Raw genomic sequence first — 11,164 nt, 5'->3', positions numbered from 1 at the left:
AAGAACCGTCATTGCTACGGCCCTGTGTGCTAAACACGTCTACATTTGTGGTACATCAGTGACGTTAACTAATGAAATCCTTCGTAACAAATCAAAATAAACATTTCCTGGATACAATACAAATGGAAATTATACAATGCAAATGGAAATTATACAATGCAAATGAAAAATTATACAATGCAAATGGAACATATAGAATACAAATGGAAAATTATACAATACAAATGGAAATTATACAATGCAAATGAAAAATTATACAATGTGTAGCGGTCAGCCGGGTTCGATCACAGGTGGCCAGTTAACTCAGTTGGTAGAGCACCTGACTAGAGATTCAGGGGGCCCGGGTTCGAATCCCGGCCTGGTCCGTTGCAATTTTCTCCTTTCCTGTTACATTTGGTACCGTGACCAGCCCCTGGAACTGACAGGTGAAAATGCCTGCCAGGGGATAAAGATCCTGGGTTGAGGAAAATTATACAATACAAATGGAAAAGATCAAATATTGCAACGTTTGACATGCCATACATATTATCATACGTAATCTATATTCTTAATTTTCTTTCGTTTCGTTTTCCGGTACGCGTTTATTACGCCTTGATGTGGGCTACACCTCTCGGGCCGAATCATCTGGCGGGCGAAATGTCCCGCTACCCTGATTGTGACGTCAATATACGAAACATGCGAACAGTTCAAGTGAGTAGAGATTGAGTGGTAAGAAATGGTGACCATATTGCAACCTAAAAGTTGAGTTATTTAAAAAAAAATACTTAAGAGGAGCCCTCATTTGTCTTAGATTATATTACAGGTTGAATTTACCATGTGCATAATGCGCCCAACACTGACCAAGTAACACACTAATGCAGGAGCACAGAAATTTCAGGTGCCTGTGGTAGGAGAGGAGAACATTTTGGGCAGGAATCGAACCCGGGACCCCTAGGGCTAGTGCGCTATCCACTGCTCCACGATCCTCCAAGGTCAGTTTAGCCTTAAATACTACATTTCTCCTTGTTGTATTGTCTTCTCTTCTCTCTTGAAGACACACTAGTGCACTAAGTAAATTTTATTTAAAGTTGGCACTAGATGTACAATTCAAGGAACAACAAATAACATTATAAAGCTCCGACTATCACAGACAAAGTAAAATACAAATATCACAAGGTAATCATGCAAAAGCACATGTAGTATGTATGTGTAAGTTTGCTGATACTTATGAAATATAAACTATTTCTACCTACGTAGCTACTTATAGCTACCTAGGTATTTAAACCTACTCCAGGTAGCTATTTCTACCTACTTTTTCCTTTACTTGCATTTTGTGGCCAAACGCAGGAACGGCGCAATATGGTGTGTACCAAATTTGTTGATTCACTTACACTGACGATGAAATTACTACAAAAATATTGGACAAAAAAAAAAAATGGGTTATTTTCTAACCTTTCAAATTTGCATCAATATTAAACTACACCCAGCATACATGCCAACTTTTAAAAATCCCCATGGGGGATTTTGCGCGTGACGACCTTTTTTCAAAGCTCAAAATTCACGACATTTTACCATGAAAATAAATATTTGTCTTTTCAAGTAAAATATCAATTTAATCATTGTACATGTATCATATATTAACATAACATCAAGTGTGTTTGACCATGAACTTTAACAAACTATAAAAAAAAAAAAAAAAAACACTTTGAAAGATACACATAAATATTTTATTAAAATCATGTATTCAGCAAAAAATTCTCTTCAACAACAAGTCACCTACATATTATCAAATAATACTTAAAGTTGCATCCTTTTACACCATATAAACATTGGCTGGTCTATATATCAAAATTTAAATTAAAGCACATGCATGTAGGTACGACTACAAAGGCGATCTTGCTTGTCTGTAAACATGGGCTTGCAAAGTCTGGTGGAACTATCTGCATTGCAACCAGAAAAGGAGTGCTCTTCCCTGCTATGAAATTTGCGAACAAAACCTTTGCGCCCATGACATCTGAAATAATTACCAGGAAAAAAACCACATCAAAATATATGTTTTCACTTGTAAATTAAGGCTACTTGCTAATATAAAATTCAGTATAGACTTCTGCGAATTACGCATCACAAAGTCTATTGAATACTACACTATATAGACTACATGTATATAATACATCGCTATAGATTTGGATAGCCTATATTATAGTTGGAAAAAAAAATTTGACGTACCTTATTGCATATTTTGGATGCTGTCAGCGAGAGGCAAAAATCGGGAATGTCCGATTGTTTGGTAGTGACACTATCATCGTTGTCATTCACGTTTGTGTAAAGGATATGTCAATTTGACATCTGTCTCCCCGATTAATTGCTATCAAAACATGCTTCGCACTGTCCAATAAGCACCCCGACACAGGCAGACCAGGTAAATTAAACTACCCTCATACCATGCGACACAGGTAAACAGTAATGGCTGACTATTGTCCCGATTTCTGATTGGCCAGTTCAGAAATGACGCGGGATTTCAAATTCCGGTTGGAAATGGGGGTTTGTTGTCGTAAAATGGGAGATATTTTTAGAAAATCAGGATTTCGGGGCATTTTGGCAATCCCGATCGGGATATCGGGATTTGCCTTTTCAGTTGCTTCAAATCGGGAGAATCCCGCACAAATCGGGAAAGTTGGCATGTATGATACAGTTCCATTTACTAGGAGCATAGGATCATAGCTACGTGATAAAAAGTCTAGAGTGTCTTACAAATCTGTATTAATGTTAAAGTTTACCTTCATGCATTTTTACAATAAAGGTTTTTGGGGCAATTTCTCGTGCATTTCCTCTACATTCTCCACACTCGTAAAGTATTCAAATTTACACTCCGAATTTTGCCGTGCACAACATGATACATAAAACGACTGACCTGTAGAAATAGTCTTTGGACTGGGCCTGATAAATGCATACTAAAGGAATTTTAAGCAGAAAAGGGCAAGGGGTAAATGCAGAGCTGTTTACTTGTACGGATTGTCCGTATTTTCCACGGGTTTTAAAGTCAAAATACGCTCTACGGATTCACGTTAAGAATGTACGATTTTCCACGAATCTGGGGAAAAAATCAGTTTCCGATCGGTATGATAAAAAACACCTTGTCAATTGAATTAACTGGTTCCCTGCTGATTAGTCCGAGGAGAGAAGCGAGGTCAATAGGGAACCAGTTTAGTCAATTAAAGTTGCCATTATGTAAAGCGCACCATTGATACTGATATATGTCAAACTTTTTAAAAAGCATGGATGGCGAATGTCAGATTGACGAGAATGCAAATGAAACATCCAAACCCATTCAGAGGTTCAAAACAAGAGAAAAAATATATGCCCTAATTTTAAGGATTCATACATAGTGCTTTGGCCATGCCTCCAACAATCGAAGAAAGAACACATGTTTTGTAGTGTGTGCAACATGGACTTCAGCTGCGGTCACCGAAGCATAAATGACTGCTACAGACACGTTCAGAGTAAACAACTTAAAGACCTATCGAAGCTGAAAGTGTCTAATAAGTCAATGACAAGATTCATGGATATTTCTAACATTAATTCAATATGGAGTATTTTTTTTCGTTCCATATTTTATCAAGTTCAAATTGTTTTGAAATTAAGGGATAAATGGTATGGATGTAGGGAATATAATCTAAACGAAATTTAATTATTGAACGAAGAGCAAGGTCAAAATTATTACAACCGGCAACCTTCTACAAGGAGATAACCTCGTGGACTCTATAAAAAATTATTTTATCAAAATGCTGTGGTATTTTATAAAATATGACAAATTTAAAGAATGATGGAAAACCATGATAATTACACATTGCAAAATAAAAAAGCAACAGTAAACAGCAACATCCTATCTATATGACAACAAGGAGTTGTTCATATAAAAAAGGGTTTAACAACCCGCATAGCAACTTTTATACTGACAAAGTGTTCAAAATACTGACAACTTGGTTCTGGAATACTGACATCAGTTGGACGGGGTAAAGAGGTCTGTAAATGTAGTGTGGTCGAATAGGCCTAACAAATTTTGCATTATTTCTCTCTTAATAGTAGATAGAATGGCATCAAACTTTTTGTGATAACTGTTTGTGACCTATTAAACAAGAATCGTATAACTTTTTCTGGGAATTCCATAAAGAAGGTACTGAACCAGAGTTTTCAGATACCAAAAAGTGGTAAATCTACAACGTCAGTCTGCGAAAGTAACTTTAAGGTCCTATAGACTTTCGGTCCATAGTCATTTCATTTCCTATAGACCATGTAACAAAATACTGTAGACCGAAATCTAACATGCAATATTCATTGTAATCATAGGCTCGTCACGAAATTTTTCTCTTATTAAAATTTGACATCGTCTATTCTATAAAATTTACAAATAAATATATATTATTACTACAGTAACTTGATCCGAAGAGTCGGATCACGTCGAGTTGACAGGCGTGGATCATCAGATCACACGAGACGCGAAGCGTCGAGTTTGATCTGATGTTCCGCGCCTGTCAACGAGACGTGATCCGACTCTGCGGATCAAGTTACTGTAGTAATGATAAATTTATTATATACCCCCTTCTGCCTTTTAAATCCACATTTATAAGATACTAAATGCAATCCAAATTATCAAAAACACAGACATACCATGAAATTATGTTTTTTGTACGCAGTTTCGTTTGTGACGCCTTCAATATTTTCCACAAATAACGTTGCGTTGATGCATTGTGACGGCATCAGTTTCAGAGGATACTGATACGGAATCAGAAAACCACAGTGTGGTGATCCGGAAAACCGGATCACACGCTGTGAAATCCACAGTATCAAAGAACGATACATTGATGGGTATATAATAAATGTAAATATAGAATAAAGAGGGTCAACCTGTGTTTTTATCAAAAAATAAATAATAGACACAAATTCAATTTTGTAATTTGTTCATAGTTTAATCATATTCTTTTTCAATTTCATACACAAGCTTTTCAATTAGAATTTTGTTTTCTTTTTGTTCCAGCTCAGTTTCACTAGCTGCAACAATGTAGCCCTCTCTGATTTTTTTTTTTTTTTTAGGGAGAGGGCTACAACTCCTTAGGATCTCCGTAATGGTGCACATGCGGGAGTGATTCACTCCCGTAACATTTGCGCTCATTCTAAACATTTCCTGACTTTCTTTACGTAAATAAAATGATATTCTATGTTACTTGGTCAATATATAAATTTACAACCTGCAACTTAAGATTTGTGAGGTTCTTTTCTACCGTTTTCAACAATTTCGATAAATTCCAATTTCTCGATTCATATTTGTGCGCCATGTTTGATGTACTGAAGTATAAACTTCCGATTGTCAAGTCATTTGCATATGCCATATAAGGTAGTATTTACATCAATGGACAAGTATGGAGGCGAAAGCTATTTCGTCGGTATTGAAAAGATTTGAATTTAATATCAAGTTAAAAACCGAACAGCAGAGTGTAAATTCTTTCTGCAACAATATGATTTTCCTTTCTTTGTCGAAGTGGCTCGAGTAACTACATTTTCGCGCTGATTGTCAATGTTTAGGTTTTTCATTAGATCCACCTACGAGATCTTGCGATAACAAGCATGGCGGAGCAGACGAAGAATTTTGCATGCTGTACATTGTATTTAATGAAAAACACATTTATTAGACATGCCCGAGCATAAAGTTGGTACTCCTTTTGGTGTAAACAACATTTGGGACTAATACACAGAGTTTATTATCGGTTATTCATAAAATTATTTTGCACCATTACGGAGATCCTATGGAATTGTAGCCCTGTCCCGAAAACGTCAGAATAAAAAAAATTGGATAGGGCTACATTGTTGCAGCTAAGTTTCACTGTCTGATTCTTCATCTAAGTCACTTCTACTACGTTTCATTTTCTCATTATTTTCTGCGACTTTAGCCTTGCTGGAACTTGTACTGACCACTTTCCGTTTGATTCCAGGGCGTGCACCGATTGCTTTTCATATATGTTTAATAAGCGGCGGGGAACCACCTTTTTTACTCATAATTCTTATGGACAAGTCGGTCTATAGCTATTACGATCGTTATAGACTGACCCGATTTTCTATAGACATTGTCTATCGGTCCATGGTTAATTTCGCACACTGCTACGTTTTATAAATGCCGAAACCTGGGGCAGTGATTGGGAAGGGCATGCGCCCTGTGCCATAGTCCCATTCAGGTGAAAATTGGTGCATTAAATCATCTAATCTATGCGCCAAAGTGTGCATTCGTTATTGATTGTAACTTACATTTTTTTTCTTCTCTAGAATGAATTGAGTACGACTAACTTATTTTTGTACTTTCAATTTTAATTCCTATGTATTCTGATACACCGAATCTCATTGGTTGAAGCAATACAAATCAAAATAGATAACCAATAAACTATTTCCTCTTACATCACATCTCATCACGTATTCTCATGCTTATACTTTAGCGTTTAAGTTTCGGAAGTCCAAGGACAGATATAGAAATGACAGAAAGTGAAAAAAAACCCAAATAATAAAACAAATACCAATGCCGGTAAAAGCAATGATACCGTTGAGAAGGGGAGGCTATCATTAAAAATATTTTTGTTTGATGTACTCCGACCCACATCAGTAAGTAGGTTTTTTTTTTTCTTTTAAAATAAGGAGAATTTTCTATTTTTCAAGGGAACCAAAAAAAAAAAAATAATAAAATTTCAAATTGCTGATAAAAAGGATCGGGTAGGAGCAAATTTGAGCAAAATTTGACGGGTTGGTCGGAGTGCATCAAACAAATCCATTTTTATTTTTTGGCCGGACATTGATACAAAGTAGAAACATTTTCAAGAGTGGTGGAAAAGATTGTGTTCCACTGCCAGTGATTTTTAAGGCCCATTTTGGGTCCGAATTTCGGCCTTTTCACCTCCTAAAAATTGTCAAAATTTTCCCAATTTAGCTTGCATTTTCCCAATAATAAAATTATTAAAATTATGAAAGAGAAATGTATTTGAAAAAAATAAGCATTTGATGTGAATTATATATATATGACTTAACAAAGAGTTATGGGAATGATGATTTGGAGAGAATAGTTGAAAATTTTACAAGGTTAAAGAAAATTAGATGTGTAAAATAAAGATAATATATTGTTTTAATATGATTTTAAAACTTATTTACGATGAAATTGATTTTACCCAATTTGACTGAAATGTCAACAATTTTTCCCAATTCGAAAGCCACAGGACCCTTATAGAAAATGTAGAAAAATCACTGACTGCACATTTGCTATTTATTGAAAATGGTCATTCAAAATATGTTGATGGCCCATTAAATCCGAAAATGGCCCATTGAAAACTTGAACTGAGGGGCCGTAGTCCCATAGGCCATTTTGGCCTTCCATCACTGCTGGGCATGGTTGCCGAAAGTCCGCGTTATAGCATTATAGACAATATTGAATCAGACCGAGCTCTAGATCTTTTAGGTAACTTAAATAAATCGCACTTGCATATATGGTGCATTTGTATGTGCATTTTATTGTTTCACCCTACATATTATGTGCAGTACACACACTCTTTAGCAATATTTATCCCCCCCCCCCCCCCGAACGAAGTTCTGGGGGTATATAGGAATCACTCTGTCTGTCTGTCCGTCTGCCTGTCTGTCTACAGATTTGTGTCCGGGCCATAACTTCTTTGTTCTTTGACATAGGCATACCATATTTGGCACACAGGTGGATCACCATGAGACGATATGTTGGGTACCTTCATGACCTCTATATGACCTTGACCTTAAAGTCAAAATTTAAGGTTTTTATGCCTCCCTTTGAAAAAAGGGGGCATATTGTTTTGCACCTGTCGGTCGGTCGGTCTGTAGACCATGTGTTGTCCGCTCAATATCTTGAAAACCATTCACTTGATGATAATGATATTTCATATGTGGGTACTTATGAGTAGAAGAGGATCCCTATTGTTTTTCAGGTCAAAAGGTCAAAGGTCAAGGGTCAATCTACTCTGGACATAGGAATATAATGTCCGCTCAATATCTTGAGAACCCTTTGCTTGAAAGACATCAAACTTGGCACACTGGTACGTCCTAAGGAGTAGATGACCCCTTTTGATTTTGAGGTCATTTGGTCAAAGGTCAAGGGTCAAACTGGGCATAGGAATATACTGACCATTCAATGTCTAGAGAACCCTTTGCTTGACAGACATCAAACTTGGTACGCCAGTACATCTTCAGAAGAAGATGACCCCCATTGATTTTGAGGTTACATGGTCAAAGGTCAAGGGTCAAACTTGACATGGGAATATACTGTCCGTTCAATATTTTGAGAACCCTTCGCTTGACAGACATCAAAATTAGTACACTGGTACATCTTCAGGAGAAAATTACCCCTATTTATTTTGAGGTGACATGTTTAAAGGTCAAGGGTCAAACTGGGCATAGGAATATACTGTCCGTTCAATATCTTGAGAACCCTTTGCTTGACAGACATCAAAACTGGTACGTCTTCAGGAGAAGACGACCCCTATTGATTTTCAGATCACATGGTCAAAGGTCAAGGGTCAAACTGGACATTGGAATATACTGTCTGCTCCATATCTTGAGAACCCTTTGCTTGACAGACATTAAACTTGGTACACTGGTACATCTTCAGGAGAAGATGACTACTAATTATTTGAAGGTCACATGGTCAAAAGTCAAGGGTCAAATTGGACATAGGAATATACTGTCCGTTCAATATCTTGAGAACCCTTTGCTTGACAGACATCAAACTTGGTACACTGGTACATCTTCAGGAGTTGATGACCCCTATTGATTTTTAGGTCAAATGGTCAATCCACTCTTGACATAGGAAGATATTGTCTGCTCAATATTTTGAATTGATGATACTACTCTCAATTAAATGATGTGTATGTGTATAACCCTTTTCAATTTTGCACCATGGGGGGCATATGTGTTTTACAACATCTCGTTTACAATGGATTCGTGTCCGGGCCATAACTTCTTTGTTCTTTGACATAGGCATACCATATTTGACACATGAGTGTATCACCATGAGACGATGTGTCATGTACCTTCATGACCTCTATATGACCTTGACCTCAAGGTCAAAATTAAAGGTTTTTTACAATGGATTCGTGTCCGGGCCATAACTTCTTTGTTCTTTGCCATAGGCATACCATATTTGACACATGAGTGTATCACAGAGGTGTTTACCACTACGGATTTTCCGTATTTTATACGGATTTTAAATGTAAAATACGGACTACGGATTTTTTCACGGAAATACGGTTTCCGATCCGTTTCCGAAATTATTATTTTTTTTCAGTGGAATGCTTGAAAGAGCATTATTAAATGTGCACATTTAAAACGCGGTAGAGATAGCGACTTAAGCGTCTATCGGAATACATCTAAATTGATCGTTCCTGTTACTTGCTTTCAAAGTAGGTATCGAAGGTTTTTGCGGGAAACGTGCAGAAGGAATGAAATGTCGAAACGGGGGGAGTCCGCTGGACTCTTCTGATGATGAACACTCTCCAAAGAAACAAAAACGACGACAGACAAGTGATCAGAAATATAAGGAGTCTTATTCAAAACTGTGGCCATGTTTGACATCTTCCAAACTGAAGTTTTACAAAAGTCACAGAAAAAAATCAACCAAATTTATTATTTTGTTATCTTAAAAATGACTCTTAAAAACTGTCAGAAAGCAGGATTTTGCATCTAATTTTTCAAAATTTTTCTGGGGGGCATGCCCCCAGACCCCCCTAGCAGGTTCGCACCGCTACGCGGTGCTCACATCGCATACTACTGAAAAATACTGACAAAACATCATATAATACTGATACTCTTAATTATGGGTAAACACCTCTGGTGTATCACCATGAGACGATGTGTCATGTACCTTCATGGCCTCCATATGACCTAGACCTCAAGGTCAAAATTAAAGGGTTTTACAATGGATTCGCGTCAGGGCCATAACTTCTTTGACATAGGCATACCATATTTGATACATGAGTGTATCACCATGAGACAATGTGTCATGTACCTTCATGACCTCCATATGACCTAAACCTCAAGGTCAAAATTAAAGGTTTTTACAATGGATTCATGTCAGGGCCATAACTTCTTTCTTCTTTGACATAGGCATACCATATTTGATACATGAGTGTATCACCATGAGACAATGTGCCATATATTTTCATGACCTCCATATGACCTTAAACTTTGACCTCAAGGTCAAAATTGATTATAGGGTTTTGACATCTATAGTCATACCATAAGACATGGGTGTATCACCATGATACTATGTGTCATGTACATTCATGACCTCTTTATGACCTTGACCTTTGATCTCAAAGTCAAAATTATAGGTTTATACCATGGATTTGTGTTCGGACTATATCTTCCATTTTCTTCTACAAAGGCATTCTATATTTTTACACTCAGGAAAGAGGTAATTTATGCCTATTAACAACACCCTTTGGGAGATTGGGGTAAGTGGGGGGGGGGGGGGGGGGGTATTCTTAGTGATGAACATTGCTCACAGTACCTCTTGTTCAATCCACTTTGATATACACTAAATAGTGTGCTTCTTTTTAAACTTCGATTGTTGAAGCATATTAATTATAGAATTTTAAAATTCAATTATTATTTTGATGATCAATGCATACAAAGACTTCAGATGTAATTTACAGTAGTCCTATGTGATTTACCGAAAAGGAACGACAATTTTTACTGAACATTATCGTTTCATCATCAAGACGATTTAAGACTGTATTATAAAAATTCCTTTTTCTTTTTTAATCAAAATGATAAAATATTGTAATTAAAAGCACACTTTTTGGGTTACGTAATCTACTTTAAGGAGTATAGTTTCTTTACTTTCGGAGTTTAAAGTTTTATTCAAAATTACACGGCTCTTGAATGAATGGGGAATCTGTGCATGGCCAGAACTGGGCAACGGAATCAATGATTAATCTTAATCATTATAAATTTACTAATTACCGACAGACATCCTCAACTATCGTTTTACATGTACGTGTATGCTGTTTGGGTACAAAGAAGATTGATGACTTTATCGAGCCGAGAACCCACAGAGGGACAAATATCAAAGTTAGAATTGGAACTCTCCAGAAAAAGAAAAAATTGCATTCTTGTTAAAACAATCAAT

At 36.5% G+C, this 11,164-nt stretch overlaps 1 pseudogene; it reads left to right on the top strand.

The window, feature by feature from the left end:
* The first annotated feature begins 651 nt into the window (after positions 1 to 651).
* Positions 652 to 11,164, top strand: part of LOC125667386 (uncharacterized) — a 115,268-nt pseudogene continuing 104,755 nt past the window's right edge.

Source organism: Ostrea edulis, chromosome 8 (genome assembly GCF_947568905.1).
Source record: "Ostrea edulis chromosome 8, xbOstEdul1.1, whole genome shotgun sequence".
In the NCBI taxonomy this organism is placed as follows: domain Eukaryota; kingdom Metazoa; phylum Mollusca; class Bivalvia; order Ostreida; family Ostreidae; genus Ostrea; species Ostrea edulis.
The sequence above is the reverse complement of the archived record's forward strand: the minus strand, read 5'-3'. Positions and strand labels throughout refer to the sequence as shown.